The sequence below is a fragment of the Ischnura elegans genome, chromosome 11 (genome assembly GCF_921293095.1).
Source record: "Ischnura elegans chromosome 11, ioIscEleg1.1, whole genome shotgun sequence".
Classification (NCBI taxonomy): domain Eukaryota; kingdom Metazoa; phylum Arthropoda; class Insecta; order Odonata; family Coenagrionidae; genus Ischnura; species Ischnura elegans.
Window position 1 is genome coordinate 21210644 of NC_060256.1, and position 13560 is coordinate 21224203.

At 39.4% G+C, this 13560-nt stretch overlaps 1 protein-coding gene across 1 annotated transcript in view; it reads left to right on the plus strand.

Annotated features, from left to right (window-relative positions):
* The window catches only part of LOC124168443 (leucine-rich repeat and immunoglobulin-like domain containing-NOGO receptor-interacting protein 4), a 939647-nt gene that overhangs the window by 496107 nt on the left and 429980 nt on the right, over window positions 1-13560 (plus strand). The window contains exon 6 of the mRNA XM_046546685.1: window positions 10038-10112. The gene's annotated coding sequence lies outside the window, so the exon portion shown is untranslated. The remainder of the gene's footprint in view (window positions 1-10037; window positions 10113-13560) is intronic.

Sequence of the window (13560 nt, forward strand, 5' to 3'; positions counted from 1 at the left end):
ATAAACCTCATAAATTGCCGTTTGAGGATGATAAATATTTGCCGCTCGGCTGATGAATTTATGTTGGTTGGCAGCATCGCTTAATTCATCTCCCAAATCATATGGAAGCTCGCATTCAAAACCGTATCAACTTAAACGAGCTATTTCAGAGCTAATAAGCCTTTAGATTGCTAATTCACCGCTAAATATTAATCCACTCTCGCGATACATTTACTTGAATCGTTAGCGCTGTGGTCAATCAAACTTTCGGATACTCCCTTTTCGAAGCGCTTCGAATTTTTTGCCCCTTCATCTGATGCGTCCGAAAAGTGGTAATTCCTACTATCCTTGTAAGTCACATCACCCACGTTGTGGCAATCAAATAATCCTCTGTACACTTCGACAACAGGTTACGTAAGCGTAATTCAGACCGACTTTTTGTTAAAGTTTGTTTTAAAATGATGGGTGATGAAATTAAAATGCTTTATGAAACTTGTCTTTGCACTATCAGCATTTGCCTGATATGCGAACATTGTGCTAGTTTAAGTATAAAAGATGTTTATGTATTTTTTAAAAGGAATAATTGTATTTTCTCCTCTTTTTGAAACACTTCTTACTTCTTGAGCTATTTTATACGAAAAATCTACGGCCAAAAAACCCTTTCACGGGAGAGTTGATGACGTCATGAATTTATGACGTGCAGGTCACCGCTTTCCAGCTATTCTTTAACCCTGTGCATCGGTCTCATATGGATCATTGTTATTTACACTCTTTTTGGCTAATCAATCTCTCATTTGAAGGTTCTCCCTGATCCAGTAAAAGAACCAAAATACTAGTGACGTCACTAACGTTTCTTCTAATGACGTGGAAATTTTCGCGTTTGTATGCTATAATATTAGGAGACAATTGTTGAATCGGGAAGATTGTTTTTTTTACGTCGTGAATTATCTTTCGCTTTCATCTACCGCATCCTTTTATTGATGTGCGAAGGTAATCATGAAAGTGGACTTTCGCGATGTGAATACCCCAATGGAAATTTCGCCCATAATTTATGTTGCACAATATAGACAGGCTTTCTCTAAACATTTTTGCGCGAATTAAAAACAATCCTCTTTACTAAAACTTTCTCTAAAAAAAATTTTTCTCTGAAACAGGGATATGAGCTCTACGGACTTGTATACGGAATAGAATATGAAATTGTTCCTTAAGACACAACCTGTTAAACTCTCCCTTTTTGGATCGACCCTTGAGAATAAGCCCAGGTGGAGCAGGTCAAGATCCAAATCAAGACAAGTAAAGAGCGGATAGGGCTATTCACTCCAAGAGGCTCTTTTCTAAGCATGAAGTTAAAGATCTCCGCAACAACACACGGTTGAAGTGATCGAATTTTGAGCTGATCAGTTGAAGATCTTCAACGTCACGCGTTGAAAAGGGTATTGTGGAGGTCGAAATAGCGCTATTCGCTCTTCACTTGTCGTAATTTGCATCTTGACCTGTTCCGTTTTAGCTTTTCCTCCCGGCAATCTATCCGCCGTGGGCATGTTTTGTTTGAATGTGATTATGTGCGTATGAGTGAGTGTCAAGGCTTGTTAGTTTGAGACTGTGTTCTTAATTGGTATAGAATTAGTGTTCAAAAAACATTTTCGATTGACCACGTAATGACAAGCATTAATCACGTGGGAAACACAATGGCAGGAAAACTTCTCATAAAAGCTCCAATAGGTAGACGAAGGGACAAGTACCCAGGACAGATCAGGAAGGATACGAGGAAGAAGAGCCTCAAGAAAGAAAAGAAATTGCTTGGGACAGGAATAGATAGAGGGATGCAGTGTATCAATCTTAGGAATTAAATACTATGTTTATCTCTGTATACCAGTCGTTGCTAAGTAATTTACAATCGTTAATAGAGGTTAAAGATTCCTTGACCTGCAGTCGCACTGTCTTAGCTGATTGAATGGAATCAAATTTTCTCTTTAAGCCATCCATTGCCACCTGACATCGCGGAGAGAACCAAACCCTCCTTCGCTACACCCCAACTTCCTCCACTTTACGCAACTGGCGCTGATGAGGTCGGCGCACGCACCGCAAACTGCCAAGACCCCTCTGTATCTTCATCCCCCTTTCGCACAATTCCACGGCGTTCAAATCTCATTACGATTGCCTTTATCGAAGCGGAGATGTGTAGGGGGTGATCAGTCATTTAGTTGGCAGAGGGGTAAGACTTTCGGCAGCTGGGATATTAATAGTGTTGCTAGTTGTAGGACGGAGAATCTGGTGGAGATATATGCACCTACGTCGCAGTCACAGCGTGTGTTGCCACTAAGTTCTGCGAGCGAGTCATTCGGGGCGAATTATTTCAAGTGCGATCAGAAGTGCAAGAAAATCGAGAGGGGCAATCAGTATTTCTCGGGTAAGAGCGAGTAAAATGTACTCGAGTATTGTTATTGCTATTCAAGAACTCAGACATGTACTTATAAATTCGTCTGACTACTTGAATTTCTAATAAGTAGTGAAATACCAATAAAATTGTCTCTAATTCTTACTCTTGAGGGCAGAAAAAATATTATAAACATGAAAATGACGCCGAATGAAATAATTAAAAATAAAATATTTATCAATAATAGAAAAAAAGTTGATTAATACATAGTGAAAAAATCTGTTTTTAGAATGTGAAAACTTACTGTTTTTTAATTCAACTCAAACATAACACTACAATCACAATATAAAAAAAATAGTTAAATTGTTAACTGGCTGGTTAGGATGAACATGTTTTACCGGACAGCTTTAATGCGTCTACGGCGTGACAAATAATGTGATGTGTAGAACCGGTGTCAACGGCCCTGATTACAATGAATACGTTATTCATCGAAACTATGCCAACGGATAGAGATGGAGCATGCAATCCTGATGAAAACCCGAAGTGTTTACGTCATATATCTCTTTTTTTGCAATTCGCAATTTTGCAATTTTAATGTTTTGAGGTTTTTTCCTTTACTTTTTTCCCCATGATTATTTGGTATCTTTTTGACATTTGAAATCACTCAAACTAATAGAGTTAAAAGACAGAGAAAAGACTCACAAAAAAGAAACTTTTTGGGGTTGTATATGTATTTTGAACGGTTGGATCGTAGTACCATAAGTTTGTAAATAGAGTATTATTGGTTGTCCCGATCCTGGGCTTAAAATTATTGGCTAAGTGAATGATGAAATTATGTATTGTAGGGAATTTTTGCGCGGCAAGAAATTTGAAGTAAAACACTGAGGATTTCATTTTGGATTGTTTCCTGCCTATTGCGTATGATTCCTGTATGAGGAAATTTCACAGGTGCATGACTCGGGAGGGGTTCGAAACACACGCGAGCTTGTTCGAAGGCATTCGGGGATAAACTGGCATCGGTGAAAAGTGAAAAGCAAAGGAAGCTTCCACAGGCGGAGTTGGTGGCGAATTGTCTACATTAACGGGGAAAACAAAATTAGATAGGAGAGAATAGGTACACAATGAGGAAGGAGGGGAATTGGAACAAAAGGTTAGAGGAAGGGCCAATCGGATTAAGTGCAGACATTAAATGGATTTGTGAAGAACGAAGTGAGTGGGAATTCTCGCGAGGCGGTTGGCACGTGATCCAAATGGAACAGAAGCGAGAGAAAAGCGGCAAACGAAGACAAGGCGGGATATTTATGACCCTATTCAGCTGGGGCCCGAAATTCCTGACCACGAAGTTGATGCTCTATCCATTGAAGAAGCGTTGCATGATCGATGTATATGTATTGACGAGGGCCGAGTTTGTTAGATTTACCGTGATTTCGGCGGGGTTTTATACACACAGAAAACTCCCTTTGCTTTTGGCCCGCAAGATTCACCAATAGATGGCACTGGGGCAGCTCACCACTCACCAACAGAAGAAACGGACAAGGACACAAGGATGAAAGGAAAGATACACACTCCCACGATAGCTGAAAGAGACAGGAACATGCGTTTCGGGGCACGCTGAGCCCAAGAGAAATAAGCCAATATGGCTGCTACACTATGTCATCCATATATAAGGAGGACGATTTTCAAGACTCGACATGCCCTGAAGACGATGGACAACTCGCCCATCGAAACGTCGGCCGAGATGGAGATGGAGAACCTGACCCGGCAGAAATCCCGTGTAACCTTCCACAACACTACTTCATTCATTCACACGACGCCTTAAGCGTGAACATTCAAATAAATTCAGAGGTAAGGAAAGAAAGGGATAGGAACATATAATAGAAAAAGGAAGACGGTGCTGTGGTAGATGGAAAAAACCAGAAAATCAGAGGATAAAAACTTTATATTAAAACTAAAACTTTACTTACCTGCCTTATAACTGAAACTTTATCCTTGAGTATGCGTAAACTCGACGTTATTGGTCTAAACACTTACGGATACACATAGCGATCAATGTTGTCGATCGGGATAAAGGCTGATTCCGTATGCGTTATTCGGAAATCGTTTTTTCGACTGTTAACTGTTACATTCCATATATTCCATTCTGCTTTGTTCCTCTATCTAAAAATTCAGCCATATGACCATAAATAGGGTGGTTTCCTATAATTTTTTTCTGCCTAAATCGAAAGATTACTACTCCTAGAGTACGTATTTCACGCTTTTAGATTTTTAAATGAAAGTGAAAATTTTCAAGCGCGCGAAATCTAGGTCCTTGTGACGTCACGTGGAGTGGCATCGCATGGGCGCCAATCTGGCCTTTTTCAAATGAGGTTAAAATTGACCATGAACACTCGTGTGAACTGGGATTTCTAAAACCAAATAATTTGCATATTATGAATACACTCATGGTGGGTAGCGAATCGCAATCAACGCCTTTCGTTTTCTTTGATGAAGGAAACTACCCTATTTCAAGTTTCCCACTTCTCTGGGTACTCAGTACTGTCCTCGAGGAATGCCTGGTGGCCGGCTAGTGCTTTATAAATGGTTAGTTAACAATGGCCTTAGACAATGACACAAATATAGGGTAGACGTTATTAATGACTTCAAGAACTTTCCATCGAATCAGTGATTGATTGGCCGTGAAATTGAATTTAGGGTTTAAAAGCAAAAAAAAATATTGTATAACATTAGCGAAATCTATAAATTACTTGCTTACTAACTTACTGCCTCGGCCATTTATACCCTAGATGGCATTCGCCAACTGTCTGCCTCCAATTCTTCCTATCTTCTATATCCTCCACGCTGACTCCCATTCTCCCCATATCAAACAACACCTCATCCTTCCATCTTTTAGCTGATATTATTTCACTAAAAAGTCCGCGTCCGCGTCCAGCCCTAGTCCGCGTTCTGGAAACAGAGAAAGTCAATTGGTAAATTATTACACAGTAAGCTGCTGCGATAAGCTCTCAACGTCACCTGTAAATATTTGGACATTTTCTAAGATTCTGTGCGATTCCTGGATACTTTTAATCCAATGAAGTAAACCAATCTAATGATAATCCTAGTGTCGCTATTACCTACACGACAGTCATAAACCGTAACAAAACATCGCTTCAAATACAGCGATCGGAGGATTGAAGTACTTTTTGTCCCTTGTAGCGCTTATTGCTCACTGTAAACTTAATGTCATCATCTTGAAATTTTCTCAGCTTGTAGAGTAAACATTTTTCAGCACTCGTCTGTTCCTCGAGCGCAAATGAAATATTTTAGAAATCCTGTTGTAAAGTGAGAATGGTGCAAGTATCTTACTGAGACAGTAAGATATTTGCACCATTAGTGGCATAATTATTTATTATTTATTGTTGTTTTTCTGAGGGCAACAGATTTCTTTAAGGACGCAAAATAAAAGTTTCAGTATTTCACACAGATGCAAGTAAAAAACCAGGACATTTGCCTGTCCCGGGGAACATCGCGGGGACACCGGGACAAGCGTCCTGAAAACGGGACTGTCCCGGGTAAACCGGGACGTATGGTCACTTTATTCTAGAAGCGTAATTTTGGATTATTGGAGCACAGTTCGACTGAGCATGTATATTGACATTGCGGCTGTGAATGTGCTTCAGACTGCTGCTTCTATCATTTTGACTGCAGCCGCAAGCAGCTTGAATGTGGATAAAATTACCTTTTCTTCTTCTCACACTGAGATGTCTCATTTCGTAATGGAATCCCTTCGAGGGATCTTAAAGAATAGACGCTCTATTTTTGTCTTTCAGCTCCTTACTGTTCGCATCCACCCTTTTTCCACGGTGACTGGACCAAAATGGGTCGCTTTTTCTTCTAGAAAGGCTCACGGTGGAATAATGTATCTATAAACTTTGTCACTCCTCAGTACCACTTTTTGTTGAAATAATATCCGTTTATTCTATTTCTCATGCCTTTGCTATTTCTATGGAAATATCTATTTGTGTCTTAATGTCATATTATATAGAAATTGACAGAAAAACGAAAAATAAAATAAAAGTGAGGAACTTACGGGGAAAGGTTGTTTTTACAAATTTTCGATGGGACGCAGACCATCTTTCTCAAGTGAGAAGTCTAAGTTTTTTTGTGTGCCCACCCCAGGGCAAGAAGAAGTTCCTTTACATTATTTATAATGCTCGTGTGACTTTATTTCAAACGTGTGTCATATTATGTATATTTTTAAATATTTGTCTTCAAATTTATCTAATTATTTTATTCTCAGTTTTCGTCAAAGGTTGTGCTTACGCAGCAAAAGATGAATTATTACTATATATTGTAAATTGTGAAAAGCTAATTCAGACTTGCAGAAAAATGTATCACCATTGACTAGCTAGGTTACTCACTGTGGCCTATCTAGACTGAGGTCATCATCTATCACCAAAAGTGTTTTCAGTTTTAAAATCATTTATAACCGAATTGTAACACGGAAATTTAAGACATGGTCTAATATCTAGAATGTGATTTTCTTTGCCATTTAACGAGTGAGAAATATACAGGAATTCTTACCCGGTGGAAAGCCCGTGTAAAGTGCATTCATAAATGCCGATCGATGGGAGAGATTTTGGCTTATTAATGGACTAATGAAATCAATCCTATTCCGTAAATAAGCCTTAATGATGCGTGATAAATTTCGTTCGTAACTTCACAATTAACTACGCGATCTTTCTTCACCCACAATGTCAGGGATAGCGCCAATGACAGATCAAATGATGATGTCATCATTTTTAAGCATCCCAGCAATGATAGCTCGTCGCCCTTACCTTCACTGACCACGTAAGTACTACGTGAAATACAGCGCTCAGTCAGCGTCCGAAACCAAACGCATATTGTGGCGACGCCAGTTACGAGCGTAGGAAACGAATAGGTCGCCTCAAATGGCAATGAGATATAAAAAATTATGGCTTGAGCAATAATTTTCCCCATAGTTGAAAAGCATAGCTGAAGTGGCCACTGGACTTGTGCGTGAAAATAGAATGTGTGAATCAGGCTTGAATAGTAATTCAAAAGAAGAAATTGTGAAATATCGTTAAGGTCTAATTATATTTAAAAGTATGTACTCGTTGACTCCATTGGTTTTACGGTCTTTTTGGCTCATTAACTTAGTTGATGTTTTGTAAAAATATAAAAAAAATATTTCATAACATACGATGTACGGTCATTTTCAAAAGTTTTAGGGCCTAGTTCTTTTGCGCCACTTCAGCTCCTCGAGGAAATTGAGTTTCCCTAACTACCTTGGTTGCCATTGGCTACGCACCGCAAATATTTCGTTTGCGCGTGAAGAAGAGGCACCCAGAGGGAGAAATTACTTGCATGTGTATAATTCTCTTTACATTTATGCTGGATTTAATGATTATTATTACTTTTAAAACCTGTGCATTGGTTCGAACCTGTGCAACGGTTTTTTCCCAAACAGTTCAATAGGTACATTTGAAAAACCCTTTAGCAACATAGCGTGAGCATTTTGCACCATAAAAGTTTACCTGCAACATACCTTGAAGTAAAATGCGAACCGTTGGTAACATTACAATGAAATTTAGGAAGAATTCTAGCAGGAATATATTGATGTCATTAACCCCATTAATTTTTATTTGTAATTTAAAAAAAAAAGTTTTGGAGGAAAAAAGAGAAAAAAGTTCCTCTTGGTATCTTTTCTTGATAATGACACGGGAATGTTGGAAAAGTTTGAGGATATTTTGAATAAATCTCTGTGAAATAGATTAGTATTTATATGTTATAATTAAAAAAAGGTTTGGTGGGGAAAAACCGGATCGGTATATTAAACCGATGCACTGGTGATACCAATTGTTTTTTTTTTTTTGACGTAACCAAGAACCGGTTCAGGGTTTCCTTAGCCGCACAGCAATACACGGGGCAGTTTGCAGTACTTGAGTCCCTTTAGGGTTAAGGAGCACCGTGGGGCATGCCCTGGATGGGGGTCGAGGGGTGGGGCGATGTGTGGAGAAGCAACAATGGGCAATTAGACCGCATCACTCCTTTGTCCTCCACGGCTACGAAACACTTGGAGGAGATGTCGGTAATTTAATCACTCTTTGAGTGAACAACAAAAGATCTCCCTTTCTCTCTCTCTCTCTCTCTCTACATTTCTGTAGTTTCTGTATTTCCGCAGTAAAAAAAAGGAGGGGAAAAGGTGTGCTGTAGTCGGGTTCATTTCTACGCGAGAGGATGAGGAGAGAGCAAAGGCACCTGACCTGGATATATTCGCTCGTGGCGTGCGCGCTTTGCTTGCGAGAGAAGTGGATGGAGTCGGTAGTGGATAACAATCCTTAAGAGAGAGGCAAAAAGAGAATAATAATAATAATAATGCAAAAAAGTGAAATAAGAAAACCGCGACTCGTAACATAGGTCACGGGTACTTCGCCACGATTATTTTCGTCTCTCGCTCGAGACTTCTTTTTTTTCTCTTCTTCAGAATAGACATTCTTTCGCGCACCTTCTTTGCTTGGTGGCTTCACCAATGCGAGTTACACGCTCGGGTCGGCAAGAAGACGTGGTCACGCGCCCGCTAGAGTAGAGTTGCTTTTCCGCGAATGTAAAAGAAACTGCTCGGCAAATTTCTCCCCCCCCCCCCCTCAACCCCTCACTTCGCCTACTTAAAGCGACTACGGCTCCACTCAGCGGGCTCGTTCGAACTAAAAGAGGTTCCTACTCTTCGTCGTCGACGATTCGGAACCATTGGGGTGGAAGGTCTTCCCGCTGCTTTCCCAAACTTCTCTCTACTATTCTCTCTTTGCCTCTCGCTTGGATCTCCGTCAACGGTGCTATGGTCGCCATTATCCTCCGTCGTATACAAGTGACTATTATGTCCCAACAAAATCCGGGGAATCATTCCGAGATGTGTCCTAGAGCTCTCTTGTTAAGTTCCATCGTATTTACTTATCCGTGGAGCGTATTCTACTGTTTCTGAAGTAATTTTAGTGTTTTTCCATTAACATTTTTGGGATTCTGTGGTTGTATTTAATCGAAGCTCACTTGAGTACCGAAGAAAGCACGTATTGATAAATACTCCACAATTATAATCAATGGTGTTTAACTCCTATGTTAGTTTCATCCAGAAAAACGTCGTGAATATAAATTTCATATGAATTTTATATATGCTTCAGTCAAACTTTTCCTACTTTTTTATTCGAATCGAACTCCAAAATCAATTATTCGTGTATGTCTTACGGGAATGAAAAAATAGATTAATGTAAGAGCATAAATAATATCTTCAATTATAATGTCTATAGAATGCTGCTGAGTGAGGCAAATATGATGGAATATGCTACTATCATACTGCGCTTTGAATTTGTAACATATTAATACTTTAAATTCTGCAATTACTATCTTGGTTGCCCCAAAAACGCGTCACAGCATTTGCAAAGTGTTCTTTGAATTCCTAACTTTAAAAAAGTTGGTGAGTTGGCTGGATGGTTGAATTATTCATACCAACTCCAAGTACGCTTTTAAGTATATCTGTGGAGGTATACATAATATTTTGGGCCTCTTTCTTTCCTCGAGTATTGCACCTCTCGTTACTTTCCCTTCAAGATGTAATTACTTGTACCAGCCGCATGTGCTTGCGTTTACATATGAATGCATTCTCTCCTTTTTTTTCTTCCCGCAGGCCAATTCCCGACAGCGACGGCCGTGGTCCATGGTCGCCTGGGACACGATGGGTGCTCCCCGAGCGCTTTAAAATGTGAGTGACGCTTTGATTTCCTCCTTTTTTTATTATTTCCCTTTTCCTCCGGCGCCTCCCTTTTGTCGCTAGTGAGCCAATCCTTCCATTGCGAAGGCGACCATTACGTCTGTGGTTCGGGCCCTAGCGTTTGCATCCGAGTTGAAAAAAAATAAAATGTCGTGTGTTAAAAAATTGTCCGCCGTATAACAAATTAGCGCGCTGCTTCCAAATTGGACAGCTCATCCTAGCCGGGACAACGACGAGGCCTTTTTCGGCCTCTGATACGAACGCCGTGTCTCTCCTCCGAGTCCTGGATCAGGCTCTACGGGAGATTTTGTCTCCCATGACACAGGAAAATATAAAAAGAGGGTGGAGAGGGGAGATTTAAGCCGAGGTTTTTCCGCCACTCGCTTAATTATTTTTAATTATATTTTTCTCCCGAAATTAGGATTACGCCCGCGTGCAAATAAGGACTTGCGAATTCTCTACTCCTTAATTCCTGGTATACACTATGTTATTTTGACTAAAGATGCGCAACTTGGGCGTTTACTGGCCACCACATTTGGTTTTTTACTATCTAATTATTCTGTCGATACGATGTACGTTTCCATGGTGCATTTAAGAAGAATTCTAGTATTCTCTCCTCCCTTCATGGAGTTCCAACAATTTTATTTTTAGGCCTTTTCTCTTTCATTCTATCTAAAGATCCTATTTACTGCACAGTGATGAAAAAACAAACAATTAGGAATAACTGTCGTAGATTATGTAGTAATTACCAAATGAATTAAAATCCATGAATCGTAGAGATTAATGTGTCTTTGTCTCAGTTTTATATCGGCTAAGGTAGTTTACAAGGAACATTTTATCAACTAGGAAGCCCACCATCTTTCATCGTATCTAAAAATCCTATTCTCTTCCTTCCTCTCCCTCGTTTCACTTACATTCTACCCTCTAACACCGTTTTCAACATCCCCTCCCCGCTAAGTACTCCCTCCATCCATAACTTCTGTCTCCTCCGTATATCGTCTATAAGCTGTCTTTCCTCACCCACCATGTCCAGCACTTCGTCGTTCCTCACCCTCTCCGTCCACTTCACATTCTCCATTCTTGTCCACACCCACATTTCCAACGCCTCAATTCTTCTCTCGTCCTCCAACAACAAGAACAATTTAAGTTTAAAAAAAAAGTTACAATTTTTCATTGAAAATATGTTCCAAAGATAAATACACAGCATTTCAATATTTAGTTCCACATATTGGAGAATATCTACTAGTGGTTTAAAACATTCTACGATAGCTACCTATGTACGTATCTTTCGCGGGATTCTTTTCTGAAGTCATTTTTTTTGCAAATTCATTCTCAGTTGTCGATTAATTTCTTTTTCCATCACTTCTTCGAGCTGGACAAAGATATGTTTGCAATACCTTGTTTAATGTCCTCGAAGAAAATTTAAATGGCATATTACACCTGATCTTTATCCTATTTACGGTTTACATTATACTACATATACGGACGGACGTATATTATCTTAAAGTGTTTTTCACCTGAGACTCATAGTTCCCTCACATTTATTTAGATTTTTGGAACAGTGAGTCATAAAATGGCCCTGTTATCTGATAAATTTAAATTGATTCCGAGCCTTTAAAAGCTTTTTATCTTGAGAACTCACGAATGGACACAAAAGTATTCTAATTTAGGGCCATTATTTTTATGTGATTGCCGCTGATTGTCCCCTGCACGAAATCTTATCAAATATTGAATATTATAGCATGCCAATGTAATTAGTTTTCTACCAGTGAGTGAGTCCACGTGAGCGCCATTTCATAGTGTATGCCGATTGCTGAACTAGGAGCTGTACACAATCCGCCATTGGATTTTTCTTTCAATCCAGTTTGGTTGGAACGATTACGTGAATAGGGTAGTTTCCTTCATCAAAGAAAACGAAAAGCATTGATTGCGATTCGTTACCCACCATTATTATATTCATAATATACAAATTATTTGGTTTTAGAAAGCCCAGTGGAGACGAATGGCAATGGTCAATTTTAACCGCATTTGAAAAAGGCCAGATTGGCGCAAATGCGATTCCGCTACACGTGACGTCACAGGGACCTAGTTTCTATACGAATAGATTGGAGTTTTACATCGTCTGAGATTACCAATGCATGCATGAGGCACAGAGCTCAGGGAAACATCTCATAATAATCACACATTAAAAATACCTAACTTCGGAAAGTTTCGTACGTTTGATAATGTATTAATAATCCTTATTTAAGCCAAGCACTATCTACTAGCAGGGTACTCTGCTACCTGCCAGCAGCCTGCATCGTAGCGGCGCTCGCATCGCGTTTTCGCGCGGTTGAAATTTTTCACTTTTCGTTTAATCGCGATAAACAGTGAAATTCGCACTCCAGGAGTAATAATATTTCGATTTTGGCAATTAAATAAATAATAGGAAACCACCCTAGTATTTTATTTTATTTTATTTTAATAAAGATGTACACATACAGTAAGACTGCCAATTTAAAGTGCACTTATAACAACAAATCTTACATAATTAAATAATAATTATTCATCACAAATTTAAGTAGAATAAAAAAGAAAACAACAAACATTTATCCGGCTTTCTAGTCATTTACGCGATAAATGTGTTAATGCGCGATGAGTGAAATTTTTAAGTGTCAGAGCAAACGGATCAATATCACCGGGGAGAGAATTTATTAAAAAGGAAAGTCTATGGAAAAGTGAGCGCTTAATTACAGATAGCCTTGGTGTAGGAATGTGGAGTAAAGAGGTAGATCGGGTGTGGCGGGAAGGTACTCTAATGTTGAGGTAGGAAACAATGTCAGGAATATCGAAGAGGGAGTTAAGGGTATTATAAATGAATTTGATGTCTGATTGAAGTCGGAGAAGGGAGATACTAGGGACGGATAAAGAGGATAAAACTGCTCTAGTAGGTGACTCGCGGAGATTTGGGTTTCTAAATTTTACAATTTTTGCTAAAAAAGTTGTAACACTGTTAAGGGTGACAGGATTAGTGGGAGCAGACATTGACCGATATTAGTCATATTTTGCGAGTGTTAACAGAGGGAGATCACTCCCTCAGGTCTCGCTTGGTCTCGCTCGCTTGTTTTCATCTATATTTTTATCCACGTAGAGTCTCGAAGGGTACTCAAGGTAGGTATAAATATAAGGAGGTATTATTCTAGAATATCCAGTCCCCGAGTAGGTTACATTACTTCATTGGAGAAATGGACAAATTCGATCACCGGCATTCATTTGTCGTCGTACCTTCGACACGCGCAGAATACCAAAACATCACAAACCTCTCTCTTTATCAATTTTCCACTCGGAATTCCATGTGACATAGCGCGCGGGTTATTTTTCGCCCGAGATAAGATCAAGACACCCCCGTGTAGGATGCCGTGCCCATCCTTCCAACTCGAGGATACGGAAGTTGAAGGAA